Consider the following 16,260-nt stretch of genomic DNA (forward strand, 5'->3'; position numbering starts at 1 on the left):
ATTGGGAGAAACATGTCTGTGGAAGGGATGAAATTTAAGTGAAGATGATTAATATGAGCTTGGAGGTCAGAGGGAAGGGCCAGGCTAGATATATAAACTTGAAAGTAATGAGCACATACATGGTATTTAAATTCATAGAATTTGAGTAGAATCCCCAAGGGAGTGGATAACAAAAAGAGATTCAAATTTGAGCCTTAGAGCCCTCATGTTAATAGGCCTTGGGATATAAGAAGAAATGAAAAGACGATAAAAGGGAGCAGCCAATGAAATAGAAAAATACTTGGAAACTGCAGAAGTGACATAAAGCGTACTGAAAGGCAGGAATTGATCCATTGTGTTCAATGCTGTTGTCGAGAGGTTAAGAAAATAAGGATTGAAAACTGACCATTAGATTCACAAAAGGAGCTCAGTCACCAGTGTCCACATCTTGTGGAGTGACGGAGTGAAAACTTGAAGGAAAAAAGTTGGTGAGTGAACAAGTCAGGAAGCAGCATCTATGAGCTCTTTTTAAAAAAAGACAGCCAGAAAGGAAGTGAGTTCGACAATTTTTTAACACAGCTTTATTGAGATATAATTTCCATTTCATAGCCTTGTTTTATATATCCATTTATTTATTTTGAGTTAGGAGAAATAAGATCATGCATGCATGCATTTATTCTGTTGAGAATAATCCAAAAGAGGAGGAAAACCTTGATGATATGGATAGAGATAAATGAATTGCTGGCATAACGTTCTTGGATGGAATCCAGTATATAAATGAACGAGTTAACCTTTGACAGTGGCACAGAGAGTTCATCTGGATAAATAAGAAGGTAGGTGGAGTTTGAGTAGAAAGCTGGTAGAGTTTTCTTTTGACAGCTTTTGTTTTCTCAGTAAAACTGGAAATAATGTTACTAACAGAAAGGGATGTTGGGAAAGAGGCATTGGATATTGGAGAGGAGAGAAGATATGAAATAGAAGAGTGTGACAGCAAATGGACTAAAAAAATAATTGCCTAGCTGTCTTAAGGGTCCCCCTGGGGTAATGAATTTAAGATAGACAAATTAGCATATTTTACCTAGTTGTGTTCATCTGCATAGTGTAGTTGGGAGCAGGAAAGAGTTTAATTTAAGCCATGGTTAGGGTTGTGCCAAGCGAGTGTGATAAAATGTTCCCTGATTCTCCTAAGCAAAAAGTAGTCTCACTTTCCTCAGAGTTTCCATAGCGTTTCTCTTCAATCTTGCTTATTGAAATGTTCTGTCTGGCATATATTCTTGTTGCTCAACAGCCCCTAATAACTTTGTATCATTCTAGTCTCCTATGTCTAAGCCTACTGTGAAGCATGTAGCAGAATAATTACATCATAATGATAATCTAAAAAATAGGTTTCCTGGGATCAAATCTTCTTCACAACGAAGTCATATATAATAATAATAATAATAAAAAGAACATCATCAATGGCAGTGTTACTGTAAGTCATATGTCTCAAAGTATAGTATAGCTCCCTCAAATATACTTTTTTCTATGTTGGAAAAAGTCCTTTCTGAACTATCTTTATGAATTTGTGAATCATTGAAAGAAACAGAGCTGGGCTTTGTAAAAATGACAAAATCAGTGAGTCAGTCTGTAGTCTCTTTAACCTTCATTTGTTAACCTCTTTCTCTGTTCTTGGAGTGAGTCCTCCTCTCCAGCACTAAAATGTCTATTGTTTACCGTCTCCAAATGCCTGACTCATAGAAAAAGCTCTGATACTTATACTGGTGTGAGATTTAATATTGCATAACCTTCAGTAAATGTGCCACCGTAACCAGGCAAATGCAATTAAAATGTTCAATCCGTTAAATTCCGTGCCCTTTCAAAATAATTTAAGACTCAACAAATAAACTAAACAGATTTGGCCGGCCAAGGAGCATGTGTAAAAGCATTCAATATGTATTGGTTGAGGCCCTCAGAAAAGATAGGAATTATTTATTTGTTTTTAATTAGTTGAGTAATGAGTGTATAAAGGGGAAGAAAAAGGATGTTGGTCCATTACCTTTTCCCCCTTCCTGGATTCTTCTGCTTTTCTGGGGAGAATAAACTAAAGACTGCTTTCACTTTAGCTGCTGAAGTCTTCTTGGTAGCAACTGGGAGCAGGTGAGGAGCAAATGGCATCATCAAAGCTGTGGAGTTGGCCTTTCCTTTTTCTAAGTCCACCTGACTGGCACGAGAGATTCCTCCATTGTTAATCCTCTCTATCCTGCTCATGATAGATAAGACCAGAACTTAGCTCTGAGATTCGAACTTGAACTTCTCCTTTACCCAGAATATCTAGATACATATTAATGCATGGTATTTTCTATTTAAATTTGTTTTTGTCCTAAAACATTCTTCTTATGTTGTTTCCATTTTAATGTCTTTCTACTTATTTATACATCTTATTGTAAAATAAAAACTTTTATCATTAGAGTCTTACATATCCTTGTGAATAATAAAGCTATTACTGTACATTTATACATCTTAGTACATCTATACCTATACTTATGCAATAGTTCTATATTTTTTCTAAGAAAATGCCTAATAACATATTGGTAAGTAAAGAGTTCTTTGTTTCAAAGTAGGTTAATGTTTAAAATGCATTTTGTTGTTAAAGGAAAGACAATCACAATATTTGAGTTTCTTGAGGTACTAAGACTTCTGCAGTGATTAATAGGGGACAGTTAAATGTGTGTATCCTCAGCATATTTGGTTTTTAATCCTGGGGCTTTTAGTTCCTGGCTTTGCTGTTTGCACAGGGCGGCAAGAAGGCATGTTCTGGGTTTGGTATAAGCTGGATTTGGTCCAAATACAGGATGTCACAGGAGTAAGGCACTAAACTGACTGAAAATAGATTTCGTCTTTGACAGGCGATGACATTTACCTTTGCTCTCTCATCACCAAGTTTACCACACCTAGCCCATGATGACAGACAGTGGGATGAGTGGGTATAAAAACCAAAGTTACAGGGGCCCTTGTAGACCTGTCTCTCCAGAATGACTATCCTCCATTTCTAGGTCCCAAATCATAACCATGAAGTTGATCTTATGGTACGTGGCTGTGGCACTTTGCTTCTGCTGCAGAGGTAAGAAAGATTTAAAGAATTCTTTCCAATGTGATGGACACCGCGTCTATATTTGTTTCATTGTTTAGTGTTCTTTACCTCAAACATTTTTCTTCCTAGCAGTCTTTCTTACACTACACTTTAGAGTAGGATAAGAAAACTGGATTTTTCATCTTAGTATTACTTCAGCTTTAACAATCCTGTCTTAAGGATGTGGATACAGGCATACCTTGGGGGATATCTTTGGGTTTGCTACAACCATAAAGTGAATATTACAATAAAGCAGGTCACACACAGCTTTTGCTTCCCAAAATGTGTAAAGGTTATGTTTACCCTATACCATAGACTAAGGGCACAATAGCATTATGAATAAAAAACATCCATACTTCAATTAAAAATACTTTATTGCTAAAAAGTCCTATGATCATTTGAGTCTTCAGGAAGTTGTAATCTTTTTGCCGGTGGAGGGTCTTGCCTTGATGTAGACTGCTGCTGAGTACCCAATGTGGTGGCTGCTGAAGGTGGGGGTGGCTGTTGCAATTTTTTAAAATAAGAAAGCTATGACATTTGCTGCATTGATAGACTCTTCACTTCATGAAAGATTTCTCTGTAGCATGCAATGCTGCTTGATAACATTTTACACACAGTAGAACGTCTTTCAAAGTTGGAGTCAGTTTTTTAAAACCCTGCTACTGCTTTAGCAGCTAACTTTATCTAATATTCTAAATCCTTTGTTGTCATTTCAACAGTGTTCACAGCATCTTCATCAGAAGTAGATTTCAATTAAAGAAGCCACTTTCTTTGCTCATTCATAGGAGCAATTTGTCATCTGTTTTGAGTTTTCTCATGAGATTGCAATTCAGTCTCCTCCACTTCTAATTCTAGTTCTCTTGCTCTTTCTACCACATCCACAGTTACTTCTCCTGAAGTCTTGAACCTTTAAAAGTCATCCATGAGGGTTGGAATCAGCTTCTTCCAAACTATTTTAATCTTGATATTTTGGCTTTCTCTCATGAATTATGAATGTGCATCTAGAAAAGTGAATCCTTTCCAGAAGATTTTAAATTTACTTTGACTATATTCATCAGAGGAATCAAATCATTATTTATGGCAGTTATAACCTCATGAAATGTATTTCTTCAATAAGAAGATGTGAAAGTCAAAATTACTCCTTTATCTCTGGGCTGCGAATGGATACTTTGTTAGCAACATGAAAACAACATATTTTCCATGTATCTCTCCATCAGAACTCTTGAAATCTTGTCAAGGAAAAGTAATATGTTGAAAGGAATTTTTTATACTGAGCAGTAACTTTAAGCAATAGGCATAAAATATTCAATAAACCCTGCTGTAAGCAGATATGCTGTCATCTAGGCTGTGTTATTCCACATATACAGCATTGGAAGAGTAGATTTAGTATAATTCTTAAAGGACCTAGGGCTTTCAGGATGGTCAATGACCAGCGGTTTTAACTTTAAGTAAGAACCTGCATTAGATCCTAAAAAGAGAATCGGCCTGTCCTTCAAAGCTTGGAAACCAGGCATTGACTTCTCTCTAGCTATGAAAGTCCTAGATGGCAACTTCTTCCAGTCGAAAGCTGTTTTGTTTACAATGAAAATCTGTTGTTTAGTGCAGCCACCTTCATGAATTATCTTAGCTAGATCTTCACCTCTGAACTTGCAGCAGCTTCTCCGTCAGCCCTTGCTACTTTACTTTGCACTTTCATGTTGTGGAGACAGCTTGTTTCCTTACATTTCATGAGCCAACCTCCGCCAACTTTAAACTTCTCTTCTGTGGCTCCCTCACCTCTCTCCACCTTCAGAGAACTGGAGAGAGTTAAAGCCTTTTTCTGGATTAGAGTTTGGCTTAAGGGAATGTTGTGGCTGGCTTAATCTTTCCAGGCCACTCAAACTTTCTCCATAACAGAAATAAGGCTGTTTTGCTTTTTTATCATTCATGTGTTTGCTGGAGTAGCACTTTTAATTTCCTTTAAGAACTTTCCTTTTGCATTCACAAGTTGGCTAAGTGTTCAGCACAAGTGACTTAGCTTTCAGCCTGTCTTGGCTTTCCACATGCCTTTCTCAGTAAGCTAACTTTTGATATTAAATGCAAGATCTAATGATATTAAATGCAAGATCTAATGATATTAAATGCAAGATCTAGTGATATTAAATGCAAGATTATTTTTCACTTTTGATACTGAATGCAAGATCTGCCACTCTTCTTTTCACTTGAACATTTAGAGGCCATTGTGGCATTATCAATAGGCCTAATTTCAATAGTGTTGTGTCTCAGGGAAAAGGGGGGCCCGAAAAGAGGGAGAGAGATGGAACCAATGACCTGTTGGTAGAGTGGTCAGAACATAAGCATATATTAAGTTTTCCGTCTTATTGAGCATGGTTTGTGATGCCCCAAAACAGTTATAATAGCAATATCAAGAATGACTGATCAAAGATTGCTGTAACAGGTATAAGAACAATTAATTTGAAATATTGTGAGAATTATGAAAACATAATTCAAAGACCTGAAGTGAGCACATGCCGTTGGAGAAATGGTGTCAAGAGAGTTGCGAGTCACAGGGTTGCCACAAATCTTCAATTTGTAAAACACACAATATATGTAAACCTCAGTAAAGTAAAGCACAATAAAATGAGGCATGCTTTTAAACACGTTATGTATACACATTATGTATACACATTTAGATATATTTGTTTTTAGCAACTGCCTCAAAATATTACTAAGCAGGTCACACAAGATACATATAGGGTTGTTTGTTACTCATTTTCATGTTATTCAGTTTATACTTTGATGGTTCTATCTAGAATGCACATCCATATTAAGACTAAAGGTACAAACTGGTAATCATGTTTTACACAATCAATAAATTATTACCAATTAAAAATCTGGATAATCATCAAAAGCAACATATCTTAAACTAACAACCTACCTGGATATTTTAGAAAGTTCATTAATTAATTTCAGAAATTAATTTAAAGGCAAGATGTCACTGATTTTGAGAAAATTAAACAGTAAGCAAAATGAAAATGTCCCTAGAAACAAAGGTTGTTCTGTTTCTGAAAAGGGCAGAAAATAAAACATTATCCAAACATAAGGGGAAAAGTCTGCAAAAAGCAGGAGATTTTATTTTAATATCTAAACTTAAGATCTATTCTTTAAATTTGAGAGTAGAACACAAAACACACGTTACTTTTCCTGAGATGCCAGAATATAGAGGACTGCTATTATTTGTTATGGTTAAGAGAAAATATTTCTACGTTTAATTCAACTATCTGGGAGAGTATCTGATGAACCATTAGAAGAGGATTACTTTGTGTAATGGTGATTTTCATAATCTTACATAGTGCTTTGCTATATTCTTTTTTCCTATTGTATAAATTTGTTTCTTGTTTCTTAAGAAATGGAGCACAGAGCACATTATTTTCAAAGCATTTATTAAATGATGTCGTATCACCATAAAAATAATTTTAAAGGTATTTGTTAAAGCATATTAAATTTGTTGAAGAATTGACTCATGTTTCTAAAGTAAATTCCTATATATCCATCCATTGTAGTTCTGGAAAATGATTATTTCAATAGACTTTCCATAGATAGCTGATTAATAAACAAGATTCAAAGATTTTATGTATTTATTCATGATGTCATAGAACTAAGAAACATACTTGGAAAAAATTATAGTTGCCTTATTTAAAATGAATTTTTGTTGCTCTTAGTCAATGAGATTTATGTTTCAAATATGGACTCCCTTCATTTTCAGTAGGTTACAGCATAACATCTTGGGGCCTGGAAATTGCTAAAGGCAAATATTTAGGCAGTATCATATAATCAATTGAAAGAAACGTTTGCATTCTTTAACCAAGCATAACTATACAGAAAGAAAAAAATATTGAAAAACAATTTTCTGGTTAAGTAGAAGAAAAGCAGATATAAGAGACATAGTTAAGGCATAAAAGAAATATGCATAATCTAGTTTTTTCCCCTCAGGCTATTCTATATTCTCATTAACGTCCAAATAATTGATTCTGTTCTTTTATTCTTATATCTTTTTTGTCTAATTCACTGCTTATGAACACATTATGCAGAATATGTTTGGGGAAATAAAAGCATATGAAATTTAGATCAGAAAACATACTTTAGATCAACAGTTGAAGTTGTTCGAAAAACATATAAAATACTGACTAATATTAATTTGTGAGCTTAATTTATTTGGTCATGCATATTTTCAAGTCTGAGTTAGCATTGAGAATTTTGATATCAAGTTTGCTGGTAGGTAAATGTGTTACATACATTATTTCCTATTAAATACAAAAGCTGCGAAATAAGTGACTGTTGAAGTATTACAGTTATCAGATATAAAAAATGGATTGCTTATATTGAATTTTAAGGAAGAATAAAAACAAAAAGAATGTCTTTTTCATTGTCTTAAATATGTTTTAGGGAATTATAAAATAACTTTTGTTTTGTTTTGTTTTTAAAATAGATGTGGAAACCCTATTTTACCGACAGAAATCAGGTCAGTATCTTTCAGGAATTAATCTTTACTTTGAAACATTATGCTGCATTGTGAGGCTGCTTTTGAATCAAAAAATAAATGTGCTTCCTACACACTTGGTTTTGTGAATGAGCTCCCATGGCTCCTCATTTACCCCATATGATTCTGAATTCCTTGAGGACAAGATTTTGGTGTATGCTATTCACCCGATAGTGAATGCTAAGAGCAGTGGCTGCTATGGAGTGGGCACTCACTGCATCTTTGTTTTAAATTAAGAAAATAAATTGATATTATTAATATAAGATTTATTTGCCTACAAACATTTTCTACATGAAAGTAACCAAATGCTTTGCAAGGTAAACTTTCTGAAATAAACCAAGAATACCCTAACTTCTTACCAAAGAACACAAAGGACTTCTGGATATAGCTTAATCCTTTTTAGAGGACATGAAAATGCATGTCTATTATCATATTATATTCTATATAATGATGCCCTTGTTATCTACTGACTTGTGTAAGCCAGTTTGTCTCTATTCCAGAGATGGTTTCTGAGTTTCTGTGTCTGCTTTTGATTTGCCTTTCTGTCCCCTCTCTTTTGTTCAACAACTAGCTCTATATTCTCACAGGATCATCATGTCTGCTTCCAGCAGCCAGTTGCAATTCTTACTTACTGTTTTCAGTCCACTGGGCTGAGAACACCATTGATCCAAGCTCATTAAGCCTTGTACCTGTGGTAAGGTTGTTCACTCTGAGTGAGGTCCCAAGAGATTTCTCCTGATAGGGACAGTGAATAAGCAAGAATTCATACGTGCCCTTGATAATACCTCTATTTGCTGCAAGAGGATTTGGGGACAACTTCTTGACTGCAATCTGCACTGCAGATAGTTAGAATTTTCCAGGTGTTTAACCTACAGAGGATATTACTGTGCAGTTTTCTTTTGAAACATTGATATTAAGTGTCTCCAAACCCCATCTGTAAGGCATTTCTTCTTAGTCTTTGGCTAAATATGTGTGTGTGCATTTGTTTGTGCAACTACGTAAGATTTGGGTTTGACAACAATTTATGAGAACATATGTGAAATGCTTTATCTTTTAAATGTACTATTTACTGTTTGTCTTAATTTACCCCTTCATCTCTGGGATAGGTTTACTGATCATAAGTCTTGGATTTTCCTGAATTGGATTTTAGTTCCAATTTCTAAAAGTTTATCCTAGCATCAGACCATGTGCCTTGACTCTTTATTTGAATAATGTGGTCAGTTTGGGTTTAGAAAATTTTAAAATGATAGAGCATAGAGAAGCATTAAAAACAAACCGCATGGCTCAAGCCTGTAATCCCAGCACTTTGGGAGGCCGAGGCGGGTGGATCATGAGGTCGAGAGATCGAGACCATCCTGGTCAACATGGTGAAACCCTGTCTCTACTAAAAATACTAAAAATTAGCTGGGCATAGTGGCGCGTGCCTGTAATCCCAGCTACTCAGGAGGCTGAGGCTGGAGAATTGCCTGAACCCAGGAGGCGGAGGTTGCGGTGAGCCGAGATCGCACCATTGCACTCCAGCCTGGGTAACAAGAGCGAAACTCCGTCTCAAAAAAAAAAAAACAAAAAAAAAAAACAACAAAAAAAAACCGCAATTCTGGAAGTCTCCAAATAAAAATGTCACCAAAAACATCTTTGAGGTTTTTTTAATATGTAATCAACATGCAACTTTATGCAACATTTGTTGCCATTGTTAAGTATTTTATTTCACATAATTATTGAGAAAATTCTTTTGGAAAGCAATGACTTGATTTAATAAAAATATTTTTATATTTGCAAATCTTAAGTGCATTTGTATGTGAATTATAATTTTTGTTGCAAACTACCAATTCTTATTGTGAGTTTTTGACTCAGCTATACTTATAGCTTGACAAGGCTGCAATTTACATGCCGTTTTTTTAAGTATGGAGAAAATTTACCTTGATTTACAATAATGACAAATAATTTGTAAGTTGTCTATACATAAATTTTAATATTCAGCTGTAAGCTAGAAACTCTAGCCATTTGTTTCAGATTCATTGTAGTTTATTTAGTATTTTTGTCACATGAAAATATCTTAACTAAATCTTCTGTATTTTACTGAAAGAATAATAATTAGCGTTTTGAAGCACCTCTTCAGGCATCTAAGAATTATTGAGTTTTGCCACATTCTAATTTATGCATTTGGACTGGGCATGAGAGTGACTGGAAGGTTAGCCCAGACTTTCTCCTTTATGGGGATATTGAGGAGAGGTAGAAATGCGCCAATGGCTAATTACCATATTCATACCTGAGTATTTAATTCAAAGAGTGTATCTCTTTGGGAGTACCTCCCAACAACAGGAAATGGCTCTAATGAAGATTCACTTTCTACTACTAATGACAGCAATTCTCCTTTTATTTCTTCAGATGGTAAAGTAGCTGCAAGCAGATCAGGTAAATTACTTTGTTCTCATTTCTTATATTTTTTATTCTCAAAAAGCAATAGAGTGGTAGTGCTTTGCTTTGGACACATGGCGTATCTCCCCTGGAAAAATCCTTCAAAAGCTTAAAATATAATCTCCCTTATTAGTACAGACATGCTTTAATGTGTTTTTGTATAATCTGGGCCAGACATTTTAATCTTTGATCAATACTTATACAGGTGGTGAAATTTAAAATGGAAAATTGCTCCGGTTATTTGCTTTTCTAGAATGTCTTAAACCTGTGATAGAAATATGTACATGGATTTAAGGCTTTACTTTCCTTATTTTCATCAGCAGGGCATGCTGTCATTTTTTTCTTCCAAGATTAAATCCTTAGTGATCTGCTTTAAAAGCAACCTAGTTTCAGCAGGTTTGCTAGATCCTGTCAGCTGATTGAATATCACCATTCTCCTTTTCTGTTTGTTTCTCTACCCACCGAAATGAAAAATGAGTCATAGCAAATCAACAAGACTGCTTTTATGAAGTTTTTCTGAAATCCAACATTATGAAGATTATTATTGCTAATATCAACTGAGATTCAATTACATTCTGGTCTACTGTACACAGCAATCAAAATAGTCCAATATATTTTCCCGTGCTTTTCTTATAGGACATTTTACATCCCTACCTTATTCTAGAACATAAATGAAATGTAATTTTAAAATGTTTTCACATAAAGTGAGATTAGGCAGCAGCTCAGTTGTGTCAGAAAGACAGCAAGATTATTTTTTCACAACTATGGATGGGACTCATTAAGTTCCATCACAGTGATATAGTAAAAGTTTGTCTACAAAATCTGCTTGTTACTTTTATCGATGGGGCCATAAGAGTCTTCAGCATTCCTTTAGTAGCCCCCATTAAAAAATGAGCAGAAAGTAAGGGTACGCTTGGGATTCTATAGTTCTCTGAAAGTTCTTTAAAATTCTGAGGAATTGAATTTACTCTTATGTGTGTCAGGGAACTTTCCAGGTCTGGTTATTATTCAGGAGGGACATGGTGTTCTCCAAGGATAGAGTTGCATTAAGTGAATAAAAATGTCAAGCAAGGAAGTCCCCATTAAACCCTCAACCAGCCGATATAAAACTGGACAAACCACAGGGCATAGTATTCCCTCAAACTCTTCATTCTTCCATGAAATCGAGACTCATACGTTTGAGGAAAAGATTATAGGCCACTACAGGACTTTGTGTTTTTTTGATATCCACTGAATTTTACTGATGTCAGATAACATAATTCATTTGTTCCCATTACTTTAAAATTTTTCCTATCCACACAACTGAATCATGTTCACTTCTCTTATCCAGCCATTTCTCTCTATGAGGTAGAGGTGAAGAAGCAGAATTATGTCTATTTTACTTTTCTACTCCATTCTCTGGTTTAAAGTATAAGCTAACCGTTCCAAAATGTTGTGCGAAATGTAATATAAACATTTTATTTATCCTTAAGTTATGAAGTAGATAAACATTTTATTTATCTTTGTGCAGTGTATACGTAATCTGTCTTTAAGCAAGATGAAGACAGTGTACATTACACTTAAAAGCAAAAGATTTCTTGGCAGATTTTTTTAACCATGCAATCTTGGACAAATTATTCAGTCGCTTTGAAATATCTATTTTCTCATTTACAAATGAAGAAGATTAATAGCACCTACTCATAGAATTGAGGCTACTTAAGCAATGGGGCATATAAAGTACTGTTATGCAGATGTTGTACATTTGAAAAACATACTGACCATTACTCCTAGTAACTTCAGCAGTAAATATTTCTGAGCAAGTTTCATATAATAAAAACAAAAGAGATAAAATAAAGTTAATAAAGTTAGTGAAGACAAATGTAGCACATTGAATGTGCAGGATGCCAGGTCTACTCATTTCAACATCAGAATGAAGAAATATTGCTCTAATAAAATGAAGGACCTAATATGTCTCTGGAGTTGAACTCAGGAGAGGTATGATGAGTATGACAAACACAGCATGAATTAAATACGTAAAATATAATGAACCTTAATGAGTTTGATGCAGTAAATTTGCTGAGGCAAGTCAAATGTATTAAAGGACAAGGTTTATCCCAGTTGAATGTTGGCTGTGTGTAAGACACTGGACTAGGTGCATTCATTCCATTTAATACTCTCATTTAATTAATACTTCTATTATGAAGTAGATACTCTCTTATCCTTGTTTATGATGTATTCCCCATTTAGTAGATAAGAAAATTTTGTTTTAGAAATGGTAAATTGTTTATTCAAGGAAAGGCCAAGAACACAGAACACAGCCACGAGCAAAAGTACTATTGCAAGTGTATAAATAATTAAAAATTTAGGTCGGGCATGGTGGCTCACACCTGTAATCCCAGCACTTTGGGAGGCCGAGTTGGGTGGATAATCAAAGGTCAGGAGTTTGAGACCAGCCTGGCCAACATGGTGAAACCCTGTCTCTACTAAAAATATAAAGATTAGCCGGGTGTGATGATGGACGCCTGTAATCCCAGCTACTCAGGAGGCTGAGGCATGAGAATCGCTCAAACCTGGGAGGTGGAGGTTACAGTGAGCCAAGATCATGCCACTGCACTCCAGCCTGGGCAACAGAGGGAGACATCATCTCAAAAAAAGAAAAATCACGAATAAAAGGAACAAAGTAGCACATAAACTGTGTTTCTTTCTCCTACTTCGACAAAAATACATTCATGACAGGCTGGAATGTGGTTTCCTATGCAGAAATTTAGATTTATTGGAAGCCAGTGAAAGAACAGGGTTGGCAGTGCCATAGCCAAGAAGTAGCCCGGGCCTTCCATATCTGGCTTAGTCACACTGGGAGAGATGGCCCAGCTTTCCTCTATCAGTCCACTTCTTTCTGCAAACTGACCACCCTCTGTTCATTCCTCACACCTTAGGGCTTCAATCTATGCCATGTGATCTCACCTGGGGAAGAAGGTCTTGGGAAAGATGCCCATGCAGGTCCAAGTATCAGGCTTGGAGCTGCAGCCCTGGAGTTATTGTCCAGAAAAGGGGAGGGAGGGGCATGCACAGGCTCCAAGAAGGCAAAGACTCTTCACCATTGGCCTGTATTCCGTGTTCTCTGAGGAACGCCATGGCCCAGGAAGGCCAGCATGAAACCTGAGCATGTCAGAGCAGTAAACTCTGTTGCCTGGGTCTAGGAGAGGCAGGGGCAGAGATTAATTAAATGAGAGTAGGAAGTGAGATGATTGCAAGAGTGGGAGTCCAGATGGGTTAGCTGAAAAGTGCGTACTTTTCACACTATTGAATGCTTCTTTTCTTCCTTCTGCTTTGTCACCAAACTAAGATATTTATGTATTAAAATACAGTTCTGAAACTACATGGCATCAAAGAAAGACAATGAGAGAGAGGGTAAAGGAGGAAAGGAGGAAGAGTATGTGGAAAACACGGGTTGACAGAGGGAAAGAGGAGACGAGAGGAAATGCTGTATGTGGAGAAAGGCAGTATAGTCATTGAAGGGTTACCTAATAGAATAATAATATAATCGACTATACATGAGTTAAGCAGGTGTATTCCTACTAAACCAAACACCTATGTGTAAATATTATGATTTCATAATCTCTTAAATGTTGGGTGCCTCTCTCTCAAACTATGTAGTAGACTATTGATTATTCTGAAAAATCACATGGACATTTTAGTTTTGCGTATTATTTGCTTTAGAAAAACAGAATTACATTTGCTAGAAACATGAGAAATGACGAAAAATCCTAAGATTCTTTGTTGTGGTTGGAGAAATATAATGAAAAACAAAATCTTCTGCCACCTCAGAAAGCCTCTTTAGGAAAGTAGAAAAGGGGGGAAAAAGTTTTATTATGGAATAAACAGGAAAGCAGAATGTGATGCACGTAACAGCCTAAGGAGATTGCCCAAACAGAAAGGCAGAGCCAAGCAGCCGTCTTCCGTCACACACGTGTCCTCAAGATTAACAACTAGTTCTCACCTGAACTTCTTAGCACCATTAGCCATATAGTTCAGCCTAAATTTATGTGGTAGTTGGGGTAGCCACCTATGTCTGCTGATTGTCTTAAAAAAGAAAGAAAATTTCTTATCTATTATGACTGCAGGTAGGTTTGCAATTGTAACCAGGCACCAGCTGAAGTCAGGCTTTTACTTCCCAGGAACCTAGGAGCTGGGAAAGTTATCTTCCTCTATGATGACATATCAAAGTGATGGTACCAGCCCCTTGCGAAAACATTCTTGGGGTGATTATCTAGTCTTTAAAAATATTTATGTACATTTCAGAGACATAGAGAAAGAAATCACAAGTTTTCTAAAGTAAATAATCTAAGCAAAAGTGTGTAGGGAGAAGTCTCTTCTCTTATTTGGAATATGGAGAATTAAACCACTTATTTTTATTTGCATTTGCTCTTACATATTCAAGTTTTATGTACAAATTATGTGCTTCATTCTCTTGTCTATTCACTGATCAAAATTTATGTCTTTCACAACTTTACAAGAATATCATCATTATTATGACATTAATTCTAAAGTATTTCAATTTTATTATAGAGATTAAAAAAAATAAATGGCATGACAGGAAGCACATATACATCATGTAAGACACTGTTTCTTCCCTTAAAAGTTGTCTTTGTTGGTGAATGTATTTACTAAATACATATGAATTCAGTGTCCTTTATGGTTCAGGCACTGCTCTCCTCACCTGGGATACTTCAGTGAATTAAACAAGCAAAGAAACATTGTGTTTATGCAGCTTAAAACCTAGAAAAAGGATACAGTCAATAAACAAAAAACATTATAAGCAGTAAGCCTATTATATTACAAGGTGATAAAATCTGTGTCATAAAATAGAGTAATATTAAATATGATGGTAATTGGGAGTATAATGGTGGGGGTGAAGTTGCAGTTTCAGCTTGTCAGAGTGTGCCTCATTGAGATGAAATTTAAGCTGACACTTGAAGGAGGCTAATTCTACAATTAATGTATGAGTATATGGCTACATCTTTGCAAGAATATAGAAAAGAGAGTCAGATACGTTATCTTAATTTTGTCAGTTACAAGGAACAGTAGCCAAGGACAGTGTGGATTCAACATAGCAGAATATTTTGCTGTGTTCACTTGCCTTGCTATCTATAAGAGAATATCTGAGGCTGGGTAATTTATGAAGAGAATGGGTTATCCAACTCCTGCATTTGAAGGCTAAGAAGCATGGCACCAGCCTTTACTTCTGGCGAGGGCCTCTTGCTGCTTCCACTCATGGCAACGGCCAAGAGCAGCTAGCTTGTGCAGAGATCACACCGTGAGAGAGGAAGAAAGAGAGAGAGGGACGACAGGGAATGACAGCTCTGTGGGAACTAACAGAGCGAGATTGCACTCATTACCAGGGGGACAATACCAAGCTGTTCTCGAGGGTTTTGCGGACATGACCCAAGCACTTCCCAACAGGCCCTACCTCCATCACAGTGATCAAATCTCAACATGGGTTGTGGGGAGACAAATACCTAAACAATAGCAATGGAGAGAGGTGGGATGCTGTTAAGTTGGGGCTTAGGAATGGGGGAAGAAGCAAATTGAGGAGTTTCTGCTCTGTCTGGGAAGACAAGAGCCTCTAGTACACATCAATTATTGAATTTCTACAGCTCAATTCTCCTCTTTTTCTTGAGGTCTTAGAGCCATGACAAAAAGACATCGATAAGGTGTTTAAGTCAAGCAGTGGTATAAGTTGTTTAAGTGCTGTGAGAATAATAGGACTTACATAAAATAAAACGTGGCTTTTCATAGTGGCATAATCAGACCACTTTTACAGTCTGTGCCAACTGCTGTTTTCAAATAAAATCTTCTGTAATTTCCGTAGATGGCTTCTTTTAGGGTAGTTCAACCTCTGGTGACTCAGATAGAAAAAAAGCCATTCCTTAGCTTGGAATTTGATGCTCCAGGAGAGGCTGAAGACAAGTCCAGAGGATGCACATGGTCCCAAGGACGTGGCGGCTGTGAGCGTGGCCTAGAGTGCACACGTGGTCCCAACCACATAGCAATCACAGGAGCAAACTTTCTTCTTCAGCAGGAGGCAGGCACAAAGGCACTCAAATGGGCAGGGCAGCTGCAGCGGGCCTAGCCTACTTCTTTAAACGGTGTGCTCTCATTGCCCCTCCCTAGAAGCTTACCCTTCTAGGGAAGTTTTATAAATTGGCCTGCAAATTCGACCTTTGCTGAAAATATTGGTACCCATCTCCTAAGC

This window comes from Saimiri boliviensis, chromosome 7 (genome assembly GCF_048565385.1).
Source record: "Saimiri boliviensis isolate mSaiBol1 chromosome 7, mSaiBol1.pri, whole genome shotgun sequence".
NCBI lineage: Eukaryota > Metazoa > Chordata > Mammalia > Primates > Cebidae > Saimiri > Saimiri boliviensis.